Source organism: Parasteatoda tepidariorum, chromosome 1 (genome assembly GCF_982258835.1).
Source record: "Parasteatoda tepidariorum strain Cologne lab strain chromosome 1, Ptep-v5.0, whole genome shotgun sequence".
In the NCBI taxonomy this organism is placed as follows: domain Eukaryota; kingdom Metazoa; phylum Arthropoda; class Arachnida; order Araneae; family Theridiidae; genus Parasteatoda; species Parasteatoda tepidariorum.
In genome coordinates this window covers 133460397-133482119 of record NC_141755.1, presented here as the reverse complement: position 1 = coordinate 133482119, position 21723 = coordinate 133460397, and the positions used below count along the sequence as shown (strand labels likewise).

Sequence of the window (21723 nt, the reverse complement as noted above, 5' to 3'; positions counted from 1 at the left end):
TACTTGATTTTAAACACAGAACACATTTCGCATGCTAAACTATAGTGAAAATATTGTAAAAGGAGTTAAAAAAATATATAATAAAAATAAACTAATTTTCCAGGAATTTTCGAGTTTCTAAGCATTATTTGAAATTTCCCGAATAAAAAAAATAATTTTTTTGTATAGGATTTTTTAATATATCGAAAAACACAATAAATAAATAATATAATGTAAGAAAAACAAAATATAAAAAATTTTAGAAATTATCCTCAGATGGGGTTCGAACCTGCACCCCATCGCTTAAGGCGTAAGTCACTAGAACGCAGTTTTAGCCGTTGAACCACGTTTATACGAAGATCGAGCTACTACATAGCTTCAAGTACCTTCTCCCGGTGAGCTAAGGAAAAGACTTAAGGGGCGTTTGCAGCCCCCCTAATAGGTCTATAATAAATTTTCTTTGTAGGGTGGTGCGGCTCATAGAGGACAACTTTCCATCCAAAATTGAAAATTATAACTTAATATTAAAGGGAGTTAGACGGACTTGAAATTTGAACCTATCTCCCGTCATTTTATTTTATTTTATTTTTTATTCCATTATGCTTTCTTTAAACAAGAAAGACATTTGATTTCAAACACAGAACACATTTCGCAACTTATAATTTTCAAACTCTGCGGGAAATAAGAGTTTTATATACCAACCAATCGTACCAAAGGGAATTTTTATACACTAATTAGGGGGCACATAATGGGCCAAAATAGATTTTGTTAATTAACCGGAAGGAAGTTCTTTAAGCTATATATTCGTGTAAGCATCGTGTGAGTCGTGGTCTGGTTGTTAGCGCTATGGGGAAAGAAGTTTGTAGACTCGGTGGTCAGGGGTTCGGTCCAGGTCACGGATTAATTTCTAATTCTTTTTCTATTTACTTTATTTCATTTTTTAAAATTTATTTTTCGATATTTCAACGTGAATAAAGTGTTATATAGAGAAAAATAATTATTTTTCTTTGGGAAAATGGGATTAATAGCTGAAAAAGGGATAAATTTCGTCTCCGGAGCTACGCACACCACTCACTCCGTAACTCCCTTTAATATTAACCTATAATTTTCAAACTCTGCCAGAAAATAGAGTTATATATACCAAAATATCATACCAAGGAAAATTTTTATACACTAATTAGAGAGCACATAATGGGCCAAAATAGATTTTTTTAATTAACCGGAAGGAAGTTCTTTAAGCTACATATTCGTGGAAGCAACGTGTGAGTCGTTGTGAGGGTGTTAGCGCCTTGGGTAAAGAAGTTTGTAGACCCAGTGGTCAGGGGTTCGGTGCTGATCACGCATTAATTTTTAATTTTTAAAAAAAAAAATTTTTGTTTAACTTTTTTTAAATTTCATTTTTCGATAATTCAACGTGAATAAAGTGTTTGATATAAAAAAATAATTATTCTTCTTTGGGAAATAGAAATATTAGCTAAAAAACGGATAAATTTCGACTCAGGAGCTACGCACACGACTCACTCAATAACTCTCTTTAATATTAACTTATAATTTTCAAACTCTGCCGAAAATTAGAGTTTTATATACCAACCAATCGTACCAAAGGGGATTTTTATACACTAATTAGGGGGCACATAAAGGTCCAAAATAGATTTTGTCAATTAAACGGAAGGAAGTTCTTTAAGCTATATATTCGTGGAAGCATCGTGTGAGTCGTGGTGTGGTTGTTAGCGCTATGGGTAAAGAAGTTTGTAGACGCGGTGGTCAGGGGTTCGGTCCAGGTCACGGATTAATTTTTAATTTTTTTTTCTATTTACCTTATTTTATTTTTTAAAATTTATTTTTCGATATTTCAACGTGAATAAAGTGTTATATAGATAAAAATAATTATTTTTCTTTGGGAAAGTGGGATTAATAGCTGAAAAAGGGATAAATTTCGTCTCCGGAGCTACGCACACCACTCACTCCGTAACTCCCTTTAATATTAACTTATAATTTTCAAACTCTGCCAGAAAATAGAGTTTTATATACCAAAACATCATACCAAGGAAAATTTTTATACACTAATTAGAGAGCTCATAATGGGCCAAAATAGATTTTGTTAATTAACCTAAAGGAAGTTCTTTAAGCTATATATTCGTGGAAACATCGTGTGAGTCTTGGTGTGGTTGTTAGCGCTATGGGTAAAGAAGTTTGTAGATGCGGTGGTCAGGGGTTCGGTCAGGGTCACGGTTTAATTTTTAATTTTTTTTTCTTTTCATTTCATTTAACTTTTTTTATATTTCATTTTTCGATATTTCAACGTGAATAAAGTGTTATATAGAGAGAAATAATTATTTTTCTTTGGGAATGTGGGATTAATAGCTGAAAAAGGGATACATTTCGTCTCCGGAGCTACGCACACCACTCACTCCGTAGCTCCCTTTAATATTAACTTATAATTTTCAAACTCTGCCAGAAAATAGAGTTTTATATACCAAAACATCATACCAAGAAAAATTTTTATGCGCTAATTAGAGAGCACATAATGGGCCAAAATAGATTTTGTTAATTAATCGGAAGGAAGTTCTTTAAGCTATATATTCGTGGAAGCATCGTGTGAGTCGTGATTTGGTTGTTAGCGTTATGGGTAAAGAAGTTTGCAGACGCGGTGGTCAGGGGTTCGGTCCAGGTCACGGATTAATTTTTAATTTTTTTTTCTATTTACCTTATTTTATTTTTTAAAATTTACTTTTCGATATTTCAACGTGAATAAAGTGTTATATAGAGAAAAATAATTATTTTTCTTTGGGAAAATGGGATTAATAGCTGAAAAAGGGATAAATTTCATCTCCGGAGCTACGCACACCACTCACTCCGTAACTCCCTTTAATATTAACTTATAATTTTCAAACTCTGCCAGAAAATAGAGTTTTATATACCAAAACATCATACCAAGGAAAATTTTTATACACTAATTAGAGAGCACATAATGGGCCAAAATAGATTTTGTTAATTAACCGAAAGGAAATTCTTTAAGCTATGTATTCGTGGAAGCAGCACGTGAGTCGTGGTGTGGTTGTTAGCGCTATGGGTGAAGAAGTTTGAAGACGCGGTGGTCAGGGGTTCGGTCCATGTCACGGATTAATTTTTAATTTTTTTTTTCTATTTACCTTATTTTATTTTTTAAAATTTACTTTTCGATATTTCAACGTGAATAAAGTGTTATATAGAGAAAAATAATTATTTTTCTTTGGGAAAATGGGATTAATAGCTGAAAAAGGGATAAATTTCATCTCCGGAGCTACGCACACCACTCACTCCGTAACTCCCTTTAATATTAACTTATAATTTTCAAACTCTGCCAGAAAATAGAGTTTTATATACCAAAACATCATACCAAGGAAAATGTTTATACACTAATTAGAGAGCACATAATGGGCCAAAATAGATTTTGTTAATTAACCGGAAGGAAGTTCTTTAAGCTATATATTCGTGGAAGCATCGTGTGAGTCCTGGTGTGGTTGTTAGCGCTATGAGTAAAGAAGTTTGTAGACGCGGTGGTCAGGGGTTCGGTCCAGGTCACGGATTAATTTTTAATTTTTTTTTCTATTTACCTTATTTTATTTTTTAAAATTTATTTTTCGATATTTCAACGTGAATAAAGTGTTATATAGATAAAAATAATTATTTTTCTTTGGGAAAATGGGATTAATAGCTGAAAAAGGGATAAATTTCGTCTCCGGAGCTACGTACACCACTCACTGCGTAACTCCCTTTAATATTAACTTATAATTTTCAAACTCTGCCAGAAAATAGAGTTTTATATACCAAAACATCATACCAAGGAAAATTTTTATACCCTAATTAGAGAGCACATAATGGGCCAAAATAGATCTTGTTAATTAACCACAAGGAAGTTCTTTAAGCTATATATTCGTGGAAGCATCGTGTGAGTCGTGGTGTTGTTGTTAGCGTTTTGGGTAAAGAAGTTTGTAGATGCGGTGATCAGGGGTTCGGTCAGGGTCACGGTTTACTTTTTAATTTTTTTTTCTTTTCATTTCATTTAACTTTTTTTATATTTCATTTTTCGATATTTCAATGTGAATAAAGTGTTATATAGAGAGAAATAATTATTTTTCTTTGGGAATGTGGGATTAATAGCTGAAAAAGGGATAAATTTCGTCTCCGGAGCTACGCATACCACTCACTCCGTAGCTCCCTTTAATATTAACTTATAATTTTCAAACTCTGCCAGAAAATAGAGTTTTATATACCAAAACATAAGACCAAGGAAAATTTTATACACTAATTAGAGAGCACTTAATGGTCCAAAATAGATTTTGTTAATTAACCGGAAGGAAGTTCTTTAAGCTATATATTCGTTGAAGCATCGTGTGAGTCGTGGTGGGGTTGTTAGCGCTATGAGTAAAGAAGTTTGTAGACGCGGTGGTCAGGGTTCGGTCCAGGTCACGGATTAGTTTTTGATTTTTTTTTCTATATACCTTATTTTATTTTTTAAAATTTATTTTTCGATATTTCAGCGAGAATAAAGTGTTATATAGGCAAAAATAATTATTTTTCTTTGGGAAAGTGGGATTAATAGCTGAAAAAGGGATAGATTTCGTCTCCGGAGCTACGCACACCACTCACTCCGTAACTCCCTTTAATATTAACTTATAATTTTCAAACTCTGCCAGAAAATAGAGTTTTATATACCAAAACATCATACCAAGGAAAATTTTTATACACTAATTAGAGAGCACATAATGGGCCAAAATAGATTTTGTTAATTAACCGGAAGGAAGTTCTTTAAGCTATATATTCGTGGAAGCATCGTGTGAGTCGTGGTGTTGTTGTTAGCGCTTTGGGTAAAGAAGTTTGTAGACGCGGTGGTCATAGGTTCAGTCCAGGGCACGGATTAATTTTAAATTTTTTTTTCTATTTACCTTATTTTATTTTTTAAAATTTATTTTTCGATATTTCAACGTGAATAAAGTGTTATATAGATAAAAATAATTATTTTTCTTTGGGAAAGTGGGATTAATAGCTGAAAAAGGGATAAATTTCGTCTCCGGAGCTACGCACACCACTCACTCCGTAACTCCCTTTAATATTAACTTATAATTTTCAAACTCTGCCAGAAAATAGAGTTTTATATACCAAAACATCATACTAAGGAAAATTTTTATACACTAATTAGAGAGCACATAATGGGCCAAAAGAGATTTTGTTAATTAACCGGAAGGAAGTTCTTTAAGCTATATATTCGTGGAAGCATCGTGTGAGTCGTGGTGTGGTTGTTAGCGCTATGAGTAAAGAAGTTTGTAGACGCGGTGGTCATAGGTTCGGTCCAGGTCACGGATTAATTTTTAATTTTTTTTTCTATTTATTTTATTTTATTTTTTAAAATTTATTTTTCGATATTTCAACGAGAATAAAGTGTTATATAGATAAAAATAATTATTTTTCTTTGGGATAATGGGATTAATAGCTGAAAAAGGGATAAATTTCGTCTCCGGAGCTACGCACACCACTGACTCCGTAACTCCCTATAATATTAACTTATAATTTTCAAACTCTGCCAGAAAATAGAGTTTTATATACCAAAACATCATACCAAGGAAAATTTTTATACCCTAATTAGAGAGCACATAATGGGCCAAAATAGATTTTGTTAATTAACCGCAAGGAAGTTCTTTAAGCTATATATTCGTGGAAGCATCGTGTGAGTCGTGGTGTGATTGTTAGCGCTATGGGTAAAGAAGTTTGTAGACGCGGTGGTCATAGGTTCAGTCCAGGGCACGGATTAATTTTAAATTTTTTTTTCTATTTACCTTATTTTGTTTTTTAAAATTTATTTTTCGATATTTCAACGTGAATAAAGTGTTATATAGATAAAAATAATTATTTTTCTTTGGGAATGTGGGATTAAAAGCTGAAAAAGGGATAAATTTCGTCTCCGGAGCTACGCACACCACTCACTCCGTAGCTCCTTTTAATATTAACTTATAATTTTCAAACTCTGCCAGAAAATAGAGTTTTATATACCAAAACATCATACCAAGGAAAATTTTTATACGCTAATTAGAGAGCACATGATGGGCCAAAATAGATTTTGTTAATTTACCGGAAGGAATTTCTTTAAGCTATATATTCGTGGAAGCATCGTGTGAGTCGTGGTGTGATTGTTAGCGCTATGGGTAAAGAAGTTTGTAGACGCGGTGGTCAGGGGTTCGGTCCAGGTCACGGAGTAATTTTTAATTTTTTTTTCTATTTACCTTATTTTATTTTTTAAAATTTATTTTTCGATATTTCAAAGTGAATAAAGTGTTATATAGAGAAAAATAATTATTTTTCTTTGGGAAAATGGGATTAATAGCTGAAAAAGGGATAAATTTCATCTCCGGAGCTACGCACACCACTCACTGCGTAACTCCCTTTAATATTAATTTATAATTTTCAAACTCTGCCAGAAAATAGAGTTTTATATACCAAAACATCATACCAAGGAAAATTTTTATACCCTAATTAGAGAGCACATAATGCGCCAAAATAGATTTTGTTAATTAATCGCAAGGAAGTTCTTTAAGCTATATATTCGTGGAAACATCGTGTGAGTCTTGGTGTGGTTGTTAGCGCTATGGGTAAAGAAGTTTGTAGATGCGGTGGTCAGGGGTTCGGTCAGGGTCACGGTTTAATTTTTAATTTTTTTTTCTTTTCATTTCATTTAACTTTTTTTATATTTCATTTTTCGATATTTCAACGTGAATAAAGTGTTATATAGATAAAAATAATTATTTCTCTTTGGGAATGTGGGATTAATAGCTGAAAAAGGGATAAATTTCGTCTCCGGAGCTACGCACACCACTCACTCCGTAGCTCCCTTTAATATTAACTTATAATTTTCAAACTCTGATAGAAAATAGAGTTTTTATATACCAAAACATCATACCAAGGAAAATTTTTATACGCTAATTAGAGAGCACATAATGGGCCAAAATAGATTTTGTTAATTAACCGGAAGGAAGTTCTTTAAGCTATATATTCGTGGAAGCATCGTGTGAGTCGTGGTGTGGTTGTTAGCGCTTTGGGTAAAGAAGTTTGTAGACGCGGTGGGCAGGGGTTCGGTCCAGGTCACGGATTAATTTTAAATTTTTTTTTCTATTTACCTTATTTTATTTTTTAAAATTTATTTTTCGATATTTCAACGTGAATAAAGTGTTATATAGAGAAAAATAATTATTTTTCTTTGGGAAAATGGGATTAATAGCTGGAAAAAGGGATAAATTTCATCTCCGGAGCTACGCACACCACTCACTCCGTAACTCCCTTTAATATTAACTTATAATTTTCAAACTCTGCCAGAAAATAGAGTTTTATATACCAAAACATCATACCAAGGAAAATTTTTATACACTAATTAGAGAGCACTTAATGTTCCAAAATAGATTTTGTTAATTAACCGGAAGGAAGTTCTTTAAGCTATATATTCGTGGAAGCATCGTGTGAGTCGTGGTGTGGTTGTTAGCGCTATGGGTAAAGAAGTTTGTAGACGCGGTGGTCAGGGGTTCGGTCCAGGGCACGGATTAATTTTTAAATTTTTTTCTATTTACCTTGTTTTATTTTTTAAAATTTATTTTTCGATATTTCAACGAGAATAAAGTGTTATATAGATAAAAATAATTATTTTTCTTTGGGAAAATGGGATTAATAGCTGAAAAAGGGATAAATTTCGTCTCCGGAGCTACGCACACCACTGACTCCGTAACTCCCTTTAATATTAACTTATAATTTTCAAACTCTGCCAGAAAATAGAGTTTTATATACCAAAACATCATACCAAGGAAAATTTTTATACACTAATTAGAGAGCACATAATGGGCCAAAATAGATTTTGTTAATTAACCGGAAGGAAGTTCTTTAAGCTATATATTCGTGGAAGCATCGTGTGAGTCGTGGTGTGGTTGTTAGCGCTATGGGTAAAGAAGTTTGTAGAACCGGAAGGAAGTTCTTTAAATGGATATTGGAAGGTAAGAAGAAAAACACAACCAAACCAGTCAGATTGTTGAAAAAATTGTATTCTTTCTTTTTATAAGGGCCTTTCAATTCTTTTTTTTTTCTGTGTCATAGTTTCCCGACAGGGATGGGGGGATTATCGCGTTAGGCGGTGCAGCCCTTCTGCAGGGACCTAACAAGATTGTGGTTGATTAAGAGATGTTATGGATTTTCGGAAAATTTTGAAGATTGATGTATCCTTTATTTTAATTAAATATACTATTTTTCAAATTTAGAAATTTGATACTAGAAAACTATGAAGTATGCAAATATTTGTTTTTTTTTAACACTTTTTGTAAAGAATTCTTGAAGGTATTGGTAAGATAGTTCATTTGTATAATTTATGTGCTTTTTTTTTTTTTTGTGTGTGATAATTCAAAGGGATGTTCTCAAATATACTTTACCTCACATTTTTTGTTAACTCATAAAGTATATGTGATTCGATTTTTAAAAATATTTCACTCAGAGTAGTACTAATAAAAAAAAATCAGGCGGTGGATTGCAGATCTACCAAATAACATTTTTATTATATTGTCGGCATTGAGCAGTAGACGCAATTCTGAGTTTGCGACTATCTATGTTCAACTAACCTTGTAATTTTGAACCCAGCCCAAAAGACAAGAGAACTCATAGATCAAGCATTGGGATAAACTAGCTTTCGCGGAGGTCATTTTGATGAAACTAATTCGCATTTGCGTTATAGTGAGAGAAAAACCACGAAAACATTTCACAATTAGCCCGAAGGCTGAGGTATACTAACCCTTGATCCATCTACCACTGAGGATATCCTACGAGTGCACTGTGTTCGGTGCGAGTCGGGACCGGAATTCGAATCAACCAGCACCTCTGGGTTTCCAAACTAGAGCATCTTATTGAGAGGTGAACGCTCTATCTACAGCAGCTCTGATAAAATTTGTCGAAAAAATTTTTCAATAAAATATAACAAAAATATTTAATTAAGTATTTAATTTAAATTTCAAAATGATTCCGCTGAATTTATTTTTACGCAAAAACACTTAAATTATTTACTTATGATAGAACTCCGATGTTAAGCATCACTGGCTGCTGTCAGTGTGCGAGTGGGTAACCATATTGATCAGCCTGCGTAGGGACCGAGGATGCGCCGTATTGGTCCGCGTTAAGCTATTCTACCATATAGTACTCGACTTCGTGCGCAGGTCGTCGGCCTACCAAAGCAGGGGAGCCTTTGCAGAGGATCAAAATTGCGATATTATGTCTTCGGATCATCCTCACGGATGTTTCCCAGACCGTCGCCAATAGCCCATTGTGTAGCTCTAATGCGTCGTCAATAAAGTACCTACCTACCTGCATAGTAGATATTTTTACAAAAATTAGGAACAAAAAATACGTTTATAGTTTAAATGCATTAGCTATAAAATATATTTTCCATTATTTGATAGAAAGGTTTCGGAAGAGCATCAAAGCAAAAATGTTAAACGACTTAATATGGGACTAAAATGTTTATAACTTCATATTCAAATATTTTTCTATACGCTGGAGCTGAAAGGTTTTTCACTTGTGAAGAGGACGGTGACCCAAAATAAGTTGGGAAGCTATGTTATACACGCTAAGAAGATTTTAGTCCCAGCTTCTTCAATAATTATCGTTATATTTTTGACGGTGTTAAACATTAATTTACGACTTTTTTTGTCCTCATTTCTGACAAGGATTCTAAAAATATACACATTAACCGCTTCCCTTACCAATATTTGTTGAAACAAATGCATAAAAACGATATTTTTTTTTATTTCATTAATAAATACAAGGAACTGAAACAAAACATAATAAACAAGTTTTAAGTTAAAAAATTTTTTTTTTATTTGTGAAAAAATATTTAATTCACTATTAGTTTACTATCCCGAGTTATCTCGGGAAAGTGAAGAAAATTAAATAGTAGTCTTTGTATAATAGTTTTTAAAAGTGACAACACAAATTAATACTTTACAACAGCCAGTGAAGTGATGTCCCATTTGTTTTACCCTCTTTCTTCCATGTAATGTCATCAACCATCGTATAAACAATTGCACAAAACATGTTTGCAGTCCCACAATCTAACAGCATAACTCCCTAACAAACTTCTGATCACAGCAGATTTTTTTTTTTTTTTTTTTGCTTTAGGAAAACAAAGCGTACCGACAAATTCTGCTATGCCCGAGTTTTCTCGGGATAATAAATATTTGCAATATATACGTACCCGAGTTAACTCGGGATAATCAGCGAAGCGGTTTAAGGGCGGACGTTGCAAATCACCTGAATGACGGTTATTTTTAAAAGTAACGCTTTAAAAAAGAAAAAGCGAATAAATTTAACCCTTTGCACTCGAGGGCCTTTCATCGATTAAACACAATTCACACGCAAAACTAAGGAGGATATTATTGAATTAGTTTAAATAATTATTAAAAACTATTTTTTATGTTGAATTATCATCGGATAAAGGAATTTTATAATCGTGTACATAAATTTTACGATTTGCTTTAAAAGTTTTTCAGTAATAGCGAAATACGCACAAAGTGACATTTACAATTAGGGTACCGAACTTTCAATCGCTCACCAGCCTTAATATTTGGAACCCGTATTTTATAGACTACGGGCAAGGCAACAACCCTCCATGTTTTGATGATAACGAATCGAAATCCTTCGAAAAAAAGTTACATTTAATGCAAGGAAAATACGGGTTTGTGTTTGAGTTTAGTTGAGTTATATTTCTTAAAAAGTGTGAAAAGTATAAAGAAATAAAAACTGAGGAGGATATAAAAAAAATGAATAAAATGAGAAACTAAATTAAAGATTTAAATTACGGCTGCAAATTCTTCTGATTACTTGCCAACATATTAATTATTTAAAAATTGCTCAAAGTTACTTCCGCCCTCCCCACTTCCCTTACCTAGACCCTTCCCTTGTCATCCATTTGTGTTTTTCAATCTTTTCTTTCTAAGGTCTCCTTTTTAGAGAGGAATTCTAATTTTTTTTCCTTTTCTTGCATGATTCCCATATTTAAGTCATTATCTTTTTCATAGTTTCCTTTCAAACTTGCTAATTCACTAAATAGGAATTTTTAGTGTAAGATACGTATTAAATTAATAATAGCACATAAAATAATGACATCCCGCCTGGAAGGGAGGGTAGGAGTTCTTAAAACTGCAACAGTTTGATACAAAGGGCAGGGAGGGAGTTCTGCAAAACGCACATTTCGATTAAAATCAAAACTTTTAAAATCAGTAGATTAAATAATTTGTATAACTAGTTTTTGTACTGTTTATATATTTTTCATCAAAATTAGTACACATGTAAACAATATTGTTATTATGCTTACAAATGTCATTAGAAACATGCAGTTAAATTTTAAAAATAAAATGTGAAATACGATCTATAATACGCCTTTTTGTTTCTGAAATTGTTATATTGTTTATGTATTGTAGCGTGAATGCCTTTTTTAACACATAAAGTTTTAACGAAATGATTAAAATAACTCATTTCCTAACTAAAAATGCTTGCACACAATGCTAACTAATATGCATGTTTTGTTTTTTTCTCTTAACGAATAACATGTGATAGATAGCAATCAGCTAGTCAAAAAATAACATGATAATTGTTTTTCTTTTTCGATAATTAAATGTAATTGGTTTTCCAATGATAAGTGTATTGTTTTAAAATATTATCCTTCCAAGGTGTATTTCCGCATATAAATAGTATTTTTATTTTGAATATAAATACCAAATTTCATATAATGTTGAATTACTTAAACTAATGTAAAAAAATTATTAAGAAAAAAGCTTTTTTATCGCTTTGAACAAAAAATAAATATTAGGTATAACTTGTAAGAATCGAGTTAAGTGTCTCACAATTTTCCTGATATTATGACCATTTTGTAGAAAAGTTTATCTTATAATGTGTCATAAGAATTTCTTATAATTTTTTTTTTTAAAGAAAGCAGATGAAAAGACATTGGTTGATTGAATGTTATTTTATTTCATAACCACCGTTGAACGGGTAACACATTTCTGAGTTAACGCATATCAATGTTCAATTCTGTAGCCTTAAAATTTGAACCCAACCCAGAAAACAAGGAAACTCCTGGGACAAGCATTGCGAAAATCTAGCCTTCGTGCAGGACTTTTTGAAGAAATTAATCACACTTACGATAAGTAGGTATATGTATATACCCCTTGCCTTTAGGATATAAATAGTAGAAACGCATGACCAGTTAGTAGAACAATGTGTATGTTTGAGTAGTTTTAAAGCTACAGTAGTGATTTTTATATGTTATAACCGTCGTTGAACAGCCGACCCACTTTTGTTTAGTGTTTACGACTACTAATGTTCAACTCCGTAGACTTGTACTTTTGAACCAATCCAGAAGACAAGGTAACTCCTGGATCAGTACCCCCAGAGGTTTGATTTGTTATGGGAACATGGGGGGGGGGGTTGTGACTAGACAGATTTAACGTGCATCAGTCACCGTTTACTGCCCGGGGAGTCCTTAGCCGGCGGGGTTCGAACCAGCGTCCTCTTGGACATGGGTCCAGTGCCCTATCAACCAGGCTATCCCGGCCCTTCGGTAGTGATTTCTGTTAAATAATTTAACTTGAGCTGCGATGGTTCAGAGTTAAGAGCGTTCACCTTCCAATGAGGTGAACGGGGGTTCGATTCCGGCGATGGCTGGTCGATATGAATTCCGCATCCGGCTTGCTCTGACCAAAGTGCTGATATGAGATATCCTCAGTGGTAGACGGATCCCCTAGCCGTCAGGCTAACTGTGGGAGGTGTCTTCCTCTCCATGTAACGCAAATGCGGGTTGGTTCCATCAAAAAGTCCTCACAAATGCAAATTTCTCCCAATATTTGATCCATGAGTTTCCTTGTCTTCTGGATTGGGTTCAAAATTACAACGCTACGTAGGTGAACATTAGTAAACGTAAACCCAAAAATTGGGTCGACTGTTCAACGACGGTTATAATATAAAAACGAAATAAAATAATTCAACTTATTGTTATAGTCAATTAGCTGAATAGAAAAATAAACGAGCATATCTTTTTATTTTATCGCATTAACCTAAACAAATCGAGAATTTAATGCTACAAAATATAGGTTGTTGCGTAAAAACTGCCTCGATGTATATTTTTAGTACCCTTTTAAAAATAGAAGTCATAAAAGTCTGCGTAGTGGGAGTTGTGAATTTAATAGAGAGGAAAAAAGAAAGAAAACGCTATCAATCGCCGTCTGAGGGGGTCAGTCTGAAAACATCAAAATTTGGTTCACTGATAGAGGAAATATGGAGAGTTATAAAGCAATTTGTTAAAAACACCAAGTTTAAACCGTATTCAAAGTGGTTTTAATATTTTCTCTACCAACTTCATTCTTATAATGGCTCGATTTTAACAAAAAAAAATTTTCTCGCTATCGCTGAAATACCGATTTGAGACTTCTAATGGTCATTTTTTTTAAAGGATTCTGAAAGTTCATAATAAAAACTTTTTTACGAAACAAACTGCATGTTCTGGATGTTTTAAATCCTCGGATTTCGAATTCATAACAAACTTAAAATAATAATAATCTATATATTAATAGGCTAGCAATATTTTGTCTCGCTAAAAACTCCCAAACTACGCAACAGAATTAAACAAATAAGGTGTCGTTTTAAAGGTATTGTTATGTAGATGTACAATAAGTTCTTAAATTATGAAAATTTCCTTTAATTAATTAATAAAATTAATAATTTAGTTTCAACCTATGAGAATGCAGCAAATCATTTTTCGGGTGGTTCGCATAAGCATTGTTTCCGTAAGCATCGTTTGATTTAAAGCATTTCTGAATTAATAGATTGATAAACAAAAATAAGAGTGGATAAAAAAAACGGAACTGAATTTCATAAAAAAAGAATTCAATATCTTTAGTTCCTTTGATAAATTTTTAGTTTCATGATAAATTTTTTGTTTCGTTACAATAGAATGGCAATGTCATCGTGCGAATATTCAAACCAAAACAAACGTGCGAATATTCAAACCAAAACAAACTTTCTACAAACAATTATTTTGATTTGAGATTTAAAACGATATCTTAGTTATTTAGTTCTATTTTTATTTATTTAGTGCCTGCTGCCTAAATAAAATGCCTGCTATCAGGCGTCGAAATATCTCTGGCAGACGTCAGAGAAATGAATGGCGGAATTCTAAACGGGAAAGCATTTCTTATTGAGATATATTCTCTGCTACAGCTCCAAATTTCTCAGCTACATGAAGAAAAGATAATCAAATTGTGAAGGGGGCAGAGAAGTGTATAAATTTCATTAAGTAATTGATTTCAATATCTGGCATTTTTATTTTAAAATTTAAATTTGTTAAAATGTTTTTATAAGATTGCGAAGCAATATGCAATGGAACTGCGAAGCAGTTCTGGGGGTTGGCGAGCAGGGGGCGGAGCCCCCTAGTAATAATAAATCTAGCTCGACCTCTTCGTATTTCACTCAAGGAAAAATGAAAAAATAGAATCCTTGAATATTAATAAATAAAATTTTTAATGTTATTTTTAATCATATAAGAAATATTTTCAACTCGAAAAATTAGCATATTTTAGTCTGTTTTTTTTTTATTTGTTTTTATGCGATAAGGTAAAATGAAATTTAATCCATTATAACCAGCATACAAACACTTTTTTTTCCCCACTATCACAAAAAAAATTTTTTTTTTTCCAAGTATTTCTCTTTATTTCAAAAGAAGAATAAATCACGAAAAAAACGCTCATATTATGGCACATCATAATCATATCTTGAAGGATGGATTTTCAAAACAAAAAGATTAAAATCAAAAGATTTTTATAAAGTCGTTAACTCGAATTTTTAAAAAGATACTATGATCAACAATCATTGAATTGGCGACCTTTTCCCCAATGGAAATACATCGTAACCGTCTCACCCCGCAGTGGACTGATCGTTAAGACACGGTTTTCAGCAGATCACCGAAGTCAAGCATCACTGGCTACGGTCAGTGTGCGGTTGGGTGACCACTTGGATCAGTCTGCGTAGGGACCGAGAGTGTGCGGTATTGGTCCTCGTTAAGCTGTGCTATCGTAAAGTGCTCGGCTTCGCACGCAGGTCGTCGGGCTACCGAAGCAGGGGTGCCATCCCCTCCGCAGAGGATCAAAATTGTGATGGCATGTCTTCGGATCATCCTCCGGGATGTTTCCCAGACCGTCGCCAATAGCCCATTGTGCAGGTCTAGTGCGACGTAAATTAACAACAACAACAGCGTAACCGTTTCAAGTTCTTCTTCCCCTCCGCAGAGGATCAAAATTGTGATGGCATGTCTTCGGATCATCCTCCTTGATGTTTCCCAGACCGTCGCCAATAGCCCATTGTGCAGCTCTAGTGCGACGTAGATTAACAACAAGTTCTTTTTTTTAAATTTTTTTTATTTAAACGACTTAATACTCCTCATGCACCACAAAGTATAGCATGAGGCTTACAGTTGTAAATAGAAAACAAAAAGAAGAAAAATTTACAAATTTACATTAAAAACAAAATTCCGCAACAAGACTCGTCTCAAGTTCTGAGGTGCAAATTTCTACGCGCATCGTTGAATTTGATTGGTTAACAAATTCAAGGCTTAGGCGAAGCGCTGTTATTGGAAATCTTTAATTTGTTCTTAATAGTCGTTCTGTGTGTACACAACGTAAATCACTCTGTAATTTTTGCAATCTATTATTAACCTTTGCACCTTTAATAAGCGAAACTAATTTTGTGTCATGTCATCTTTTATTTATCATGAACGAGGATTAGGGGTCTGGATTGACCCAGGGACCTCTCTACTCCAAGGCTAAGCTAGCCACCGTCTGTACATCTGTCTTTATTTCCAGGCAGATATATTAATTTTATTTTTGTAAATACAGTAGAATATCACATCCGTTATTTTAAATAAAGTGTTTTTATTTACAATTTTATGTATTTACAATTAGTATTTCTCAGTTACTGCTGCCATAATGAAACAATTCATGAAATCTTTAAATTAAAAAGCACTCTTTTTATTGCTTAACTATTATAGTATTGACCATTTTATTTCAGTAACAGACTTTTTGTTATTGGATGAAGTTAGTTCTTTAGCTTAACTTTGCAAATCTACTACAGTACAGAACCCGTTATCCGGAAATCAGAAAACCGGAAAACCAAAAAACCGGAACGAAATTCGAGAAATTTTCCCGCCATTTTTTTTGAAAGATATTTTTTTTCCTCATAAGATTTTAGGATTTTTCTTTCTTTTTTGAAGGATGTTTACCTTACATCACTTTGGTAATAATCATTAGTGTATTACTTCATCGTTTTTTCCTCTTTTTAAGATTATTTCCATAATTTTTTTTTTTAGTTGGGTTTAACAATAAAAAAAACTGCTTTTTGTAGTGATTCAGAAAACCGGAAAAATCAGTTATCCGGAATAGCGATGGTCCCGATCGTTCCGGATAATCGGTTCCCTACTGTATATAAGTATTAATTCTTTCTTTTTTGAAGGATGTTTACCTTACCATCACTTTGGAAATAATCATTAGTGTATTACTTCATCGTTTTTTCCTCTTTTTAAGATTATTTCCATAATTTTTTTTTTTTTTAGTTGGGTTTAACAATAAAAAAAACTGCTTTTTGTAGTGATTCAGAAAACCGGAAAAATCAGTTATCCGGAATAGCGATGGTCCCGATCGTTCCGGATAATCGGTTCCCTACTGTATTTGAAATGTGTGTTGTTTCTTGTGTTATATTTTTCCCCTATATACTACTATGATCAGCGGTGGTCTAAATTGAGTTTTAATACTGTTTACATTTTCAGATATAATAAAATGCAATTAATCTTATAATTTTCCGGTGATTTTACAACACTCAAATTAAAGGAATACTTTTTTTAAAGTTTAGCTACATAGAATTAACCAATTAATTTGAGTAACAAGTAAGTTTTCTGTTAGTTGCTTTGGTTTCTCATTGCAAATCTGCAATTTGTAATTTTTGTTACTTCTTTTGTTTTTTATTCTTTCTATCTACTAATTTGCTGACCCTTGGCCTAAATTAAATTTTAATATAGCTTACGTTGTGAAATATATTAAAATGCAATAGGTATTTCATGATTTAATTTTAAGGTTACTTATTTTTGAGCTCAGTTTAACCATTTATTATACTAGTAAATATTTTATGCATTTCTATATTTATTTTCTTAAAAGATATAAAATGTAATAATTTTCATTTTTAAATTTTTCTAAAATGTAGGTGTAATATCAGTATATTATATTTAAAATTTCGTTTAAGTATTCATACTTAACGTTATATGATTATAAAAATTTCTATGCTATTAGTAGTTGTGAATTAAATTTGTGATTTGGAGTTGTGTACCTGTTATATTTAGTTGTATTAATTAAAATTCATTATATTTTAATAATTCTTTAGATCATAATTTTTTTTAAAAAAAGGTTTTATATTGTTTATGTAAAATATTGAAGGATTACAGCTATACAATTAGATTTTAATTATAAGATGCTTTAAAAAAAGTTGTTTTAATGTTTGATATTTCTCTAGGAAAAAGTGTTACTCGGGAGAAAAAAAAACATATATATTCTTGGGCAATTGGAAGATTTCCCTATCATGATCTGTGGCTGAATAATCTCCAAATATTTGCAACTTCCGGGCAGTGGTTTACAAGGTACTGGACACATTACAGACAAGGACCAACTTGAAGGATATATATCTCATAACCTCCAATCAAGTTTGTATATTTTTTTTCTTCTTTTTTTTTTTTAAATTGAGATTTTAAAATCTATTAAATGCATTGGCAATAGCAGTTTGCACGACAGGCTCTTGTGATATGGAAAAATTCTTGGAGAGATTTCATTTACTAACCAGGGTTTTAGTTTTTGCATCAAAAGCTGGTTTTGACACGACATGTCAAAAACCTGTCGAAAATTATAATAGACTGTTTGTCGAAATGTGGCAAAAACTTATAAAAACCAGTGACAAGTTTCTTTTTTGTCATTGAAGATATTTTATTAAACAACCATCTACATAATTATTTCAATCATGCATAATATTTGCATTATAATTACTAATATAATTATTACTCATATTATGCATCATATATTAAAAATGTATGTAAAATAATTTATTTGCTTTCTTAATGACTAATGTATTATTTATATTTTAAGGTTATTATGTTCGATTTATTATAACTCTTAAGTTTACATTACAGATAATTACTATTGTTCTAATTGTTGAGTTGGTAGTTGTTATTCGTCTGAATATTGATGGTACAATTTAGACAGATTTCTTAGCTTAATTAAAACTAAAGTTGTCACTAATAATTGTATAATCTTAACTTGTGAAATTTTTTTTTTTGTAATTCGCATTATTTGTTTTTCATGCTTATGTATGCAGCGTGAAAAAAATAAGCAGACCACCCAGGATGATTTTTGATCTAATGATCAGATCTTCACATTCTCTGACTCAGTCCTAATGGTTTGAAAGGGTGATCTCAAATGTGGCAATTAATTAGTGCAGGTGACATTTTAAGGTACAAAATCAGATGGATTAAGGTATTCTGAAGAATTAGGATTTCTGACCCACAATCGTGGAAAAGGTCCCAATAGTTTGGTCAGGAGAGTAGTCCAAAATTTGTACCCCTTGATGTTAAGTTTTATATTTCGAATATTTCGTCATATCTGAAGAACTTTTTAGTCGAATTGAAAATTTTTTGCCCACAATTATTAAGTTGGTTTATCCAATGATAATTCGATGCAAAAAAATAACTTGCATATTTTATTTAGCAATAATAATCTAAAAAATTTTATACTGTAAAGTGCACAATTATATATATTTTACGGAATAATTTTGCTATGTAATCATTATATCATTTACTCGTATAAATCGATTAATTTTTTTCAATCAATCGGTTAAAGTGCTTTATCAAGTTGATAACAATATTTAGTACAGTTATTAAAATAAATTTCCCAATACTCAAGTGATTTCACTAGCTTTGATGAAACTGCAGATCTTTAGGAACCTGTAATTCTAAATTTCTGGGTTCTTTTTTTTTTTTTTTTTTTTTTTTTTTTGTAAAAGCAGGTCTCTATTTAAAATTATTTAAATATCTCTATTTTAAGAATCTGCATAAAATGTAAAAATTTGAAAAACTGTGATTTGCAACTAATTCCGTAATAGTTCAACTAAGAATTTTAACAAGAAGCACTTTGCTAAGCATAAGATAAAACTAAATCTGTCCATTGCATGTATACAAAATAATTTAAAAATGAGTGTATAATATTTGGTAGCTTCAGCATAACTTAATATGAAAATATTGTATTCACACAAATTTAATCAAATAGATTATTCTCAATAAATTTTTGTTATCATATAGGTAATTCAAATGAAATATACTACTAATAAACTGCAATAGATTTGAAGTGAAAATTAAAAATTTGACTGTAGCAACTGTTACATCTGTTAAACTCTGACTTATTTTATTAGATCTGTGGGGAGGAAACAAAATTTACTTCTATTTTTTTTATTTCATAACTTTATTTATTATACTTTGTATATTTCAGTGACTGCACTTTGTGCTGGGAAAAAAAAAATCATAATTTTTTTTCAATTTCTATATATTTTTCTAGCAGTAAATTAGATAAATTGCAATTTTGAAAATTCTTAGTCATAATTATTCAATATTTATTATTGATAATCAATCATCCTCTTCACCAAAACTTATGATTTTCGACAGTGATTATCAAAACTAAAAGGGGGGTTAATGTCAGAACAATTGAACATCATAGTTGATCACTTTTTATTTTCTATGTTTATTTATTTATAATTACTTCACATTCATATTAGCTAACAATTATTTTCTTACCTAAAATTTTAGGTTTCTGATATGAGTGTTAAAACTGTGGTTAAATCTGGATAAAACAGTCAATTGTCTAATGTGTGCCAACTTTGACTTTAGCATTTTCTCCACTGTGAATAAACTTCGTCCTCTTTGCTACAATTTTGATTTTTTTCCCCAGGCATGAAAATTTACTTCATTTCAATGAAGTAAGTTGTCATGTCTTTACTCGAAAACATTGTTATATACTTTTCTATGGATGTTTAGTTGACATTTTATAACATTTTTATATTCTCTTTCAGAGCATATTCTCAGTTAAATAGTTTGAAATGACTTTTTTTTAAAGTGCACTGGATGATGAACAGAGGTTCTGTATCTATTTATCCTTGTGGTATTGGTGGACAAGAGGGTACGAAAACAAGGTATTTTTCAGTTAGCTAGGCGCAATAAATTTAATTATTTTTTTTAATTTTTATGTGTTAAAAAAAAAGTTGGAGGTCTACATTTTTCATCAAAAATATTTGTTTATGCAGGTGTAATTATTTCTTTTTTTTTGCTGTTTAATTATATTTTGTGACTTTTTTTTTAAACATAATATTTATTTTGTAAGAGGAAGATATAATAATTTATATTTATTAAACATTTCTATGTTTAAAATTTTTGTTTTTCTTTTAAATTGTAGTTTTTGACTAAGTATGGTAAAATAATAAGCATTTCATTCAAATTATTTGTTGATGAAAGTATTTTATCTAAAGTCTGTTTATTTTTATAGATTAGTTTTTGGTTTTCACATACAATTTATTTAATGTTTCTTTTGCTTTTGTTACATTGCTTCAGCTAAAAATTTTTTAAATCTTTACAAAAATTAATGATCAATTTAATAATTTATGCTCGCCATTTTAAAGTTTTTATAATATTTTTCTCAATTGTTTTCTGTCCATTAAGTAAATAATTCTATTGTGTATTAAGTGCAGAATTTGCATGAAATACAAAATATTTTCAAGTCAAAATCTACCATCCTTTTTTTTTTTTTTAAACTCTTAATTATTAAAGATTGTTACTAATTGAAGATTATTATGGTCTTTGGTGTAATATATTCATAACATTTCAGTTTTATAGCTGATTTCTTTTATAGCCAGGCAAGAGATTGATCTGACTTGTCCCTGGACAAAATTTCAAACTTTTTAAACTTTAGAAAAAAGTTCCTGAATAAAAAAAAAATCTTTAGTGTCTATTTTTCTTAATATTTCTGAATTATTTTGTTTTACTTTACTATGTTATCCTATTTAATCATGATAATCTTTGGTTTGTTCGACTGTTAATGTGCACAAATTATAACTTTAAATAAGTATGTAAATTATGAAAATGAGTTTTACATACTTTTTTAAAATTATTTTTTCACGAGTTGATATGTGTATTTTAGCTTTTTTATACTTTTCTCACTCTTATAACAAGCCTAGTTAGTGACTATAATAAGCTATCTGATTGGAGGAAATAGTCATCCCGGGGTCGGGGAAGCCTGTTTCAGATGCTTCAGACTTTTCTGTTATCTAGTAGAACTTAGTCAGGCATAAATTATAATGTTATAAGTTTTTAAAGTCACACCAAACAATTAAAATTTAGTAGACCAATGGGAGTACTATTCTTTTAGTGTACCGAGATCTTAATATGGTAGATAAACTTGAAGGGGAAAAATAAAACTTTATGTTTGCATAATTTATATTATGGTACACATGCTATGAGATAAGAGACAGCTGCATACAATAAAAAACAGAAATTGGGACACATATAATAATGAAACTTCACTAGAATTTATTTGCATTTATAAATATTATTAAAAAAATTGC

At 31.2% G+C, this 21723-nt stretch overlaps 1 long non-coding RNA gene across 5 annotated transcripts in view; it reads left to right on the top strand.

The window, feature by feature from the left end:
- Positions 1 to 13772: 13772 nt before the first annotated feature.
- The window catches only part of LOC147816998 (uncharacterized), a 42388-nt gene continuing 34437 nt past the window's right edge, over positions 13773 to 21723 (top strand). Inside the window, exons 1-3 of one of the 5 annotated variants that reach the window (XR_015429790.1) lie at positions 13773 to 14326; positions 17584 to 17770; positions 20179 to 20285. This is a non-coding gene — a long non-coding RNA (uncharacterized LOC147816998). Of the gene's footprint in view, positions 14327 to 17583; positions 17771 to 20178; positions 20299 to 21723 lie in introns of all 5 variants that reach the window. The other 4 variants (XR_015429788.1, XR_015429786.1, XR_015429793.1 and 1 more) reach the window with 4 other exon arrangements.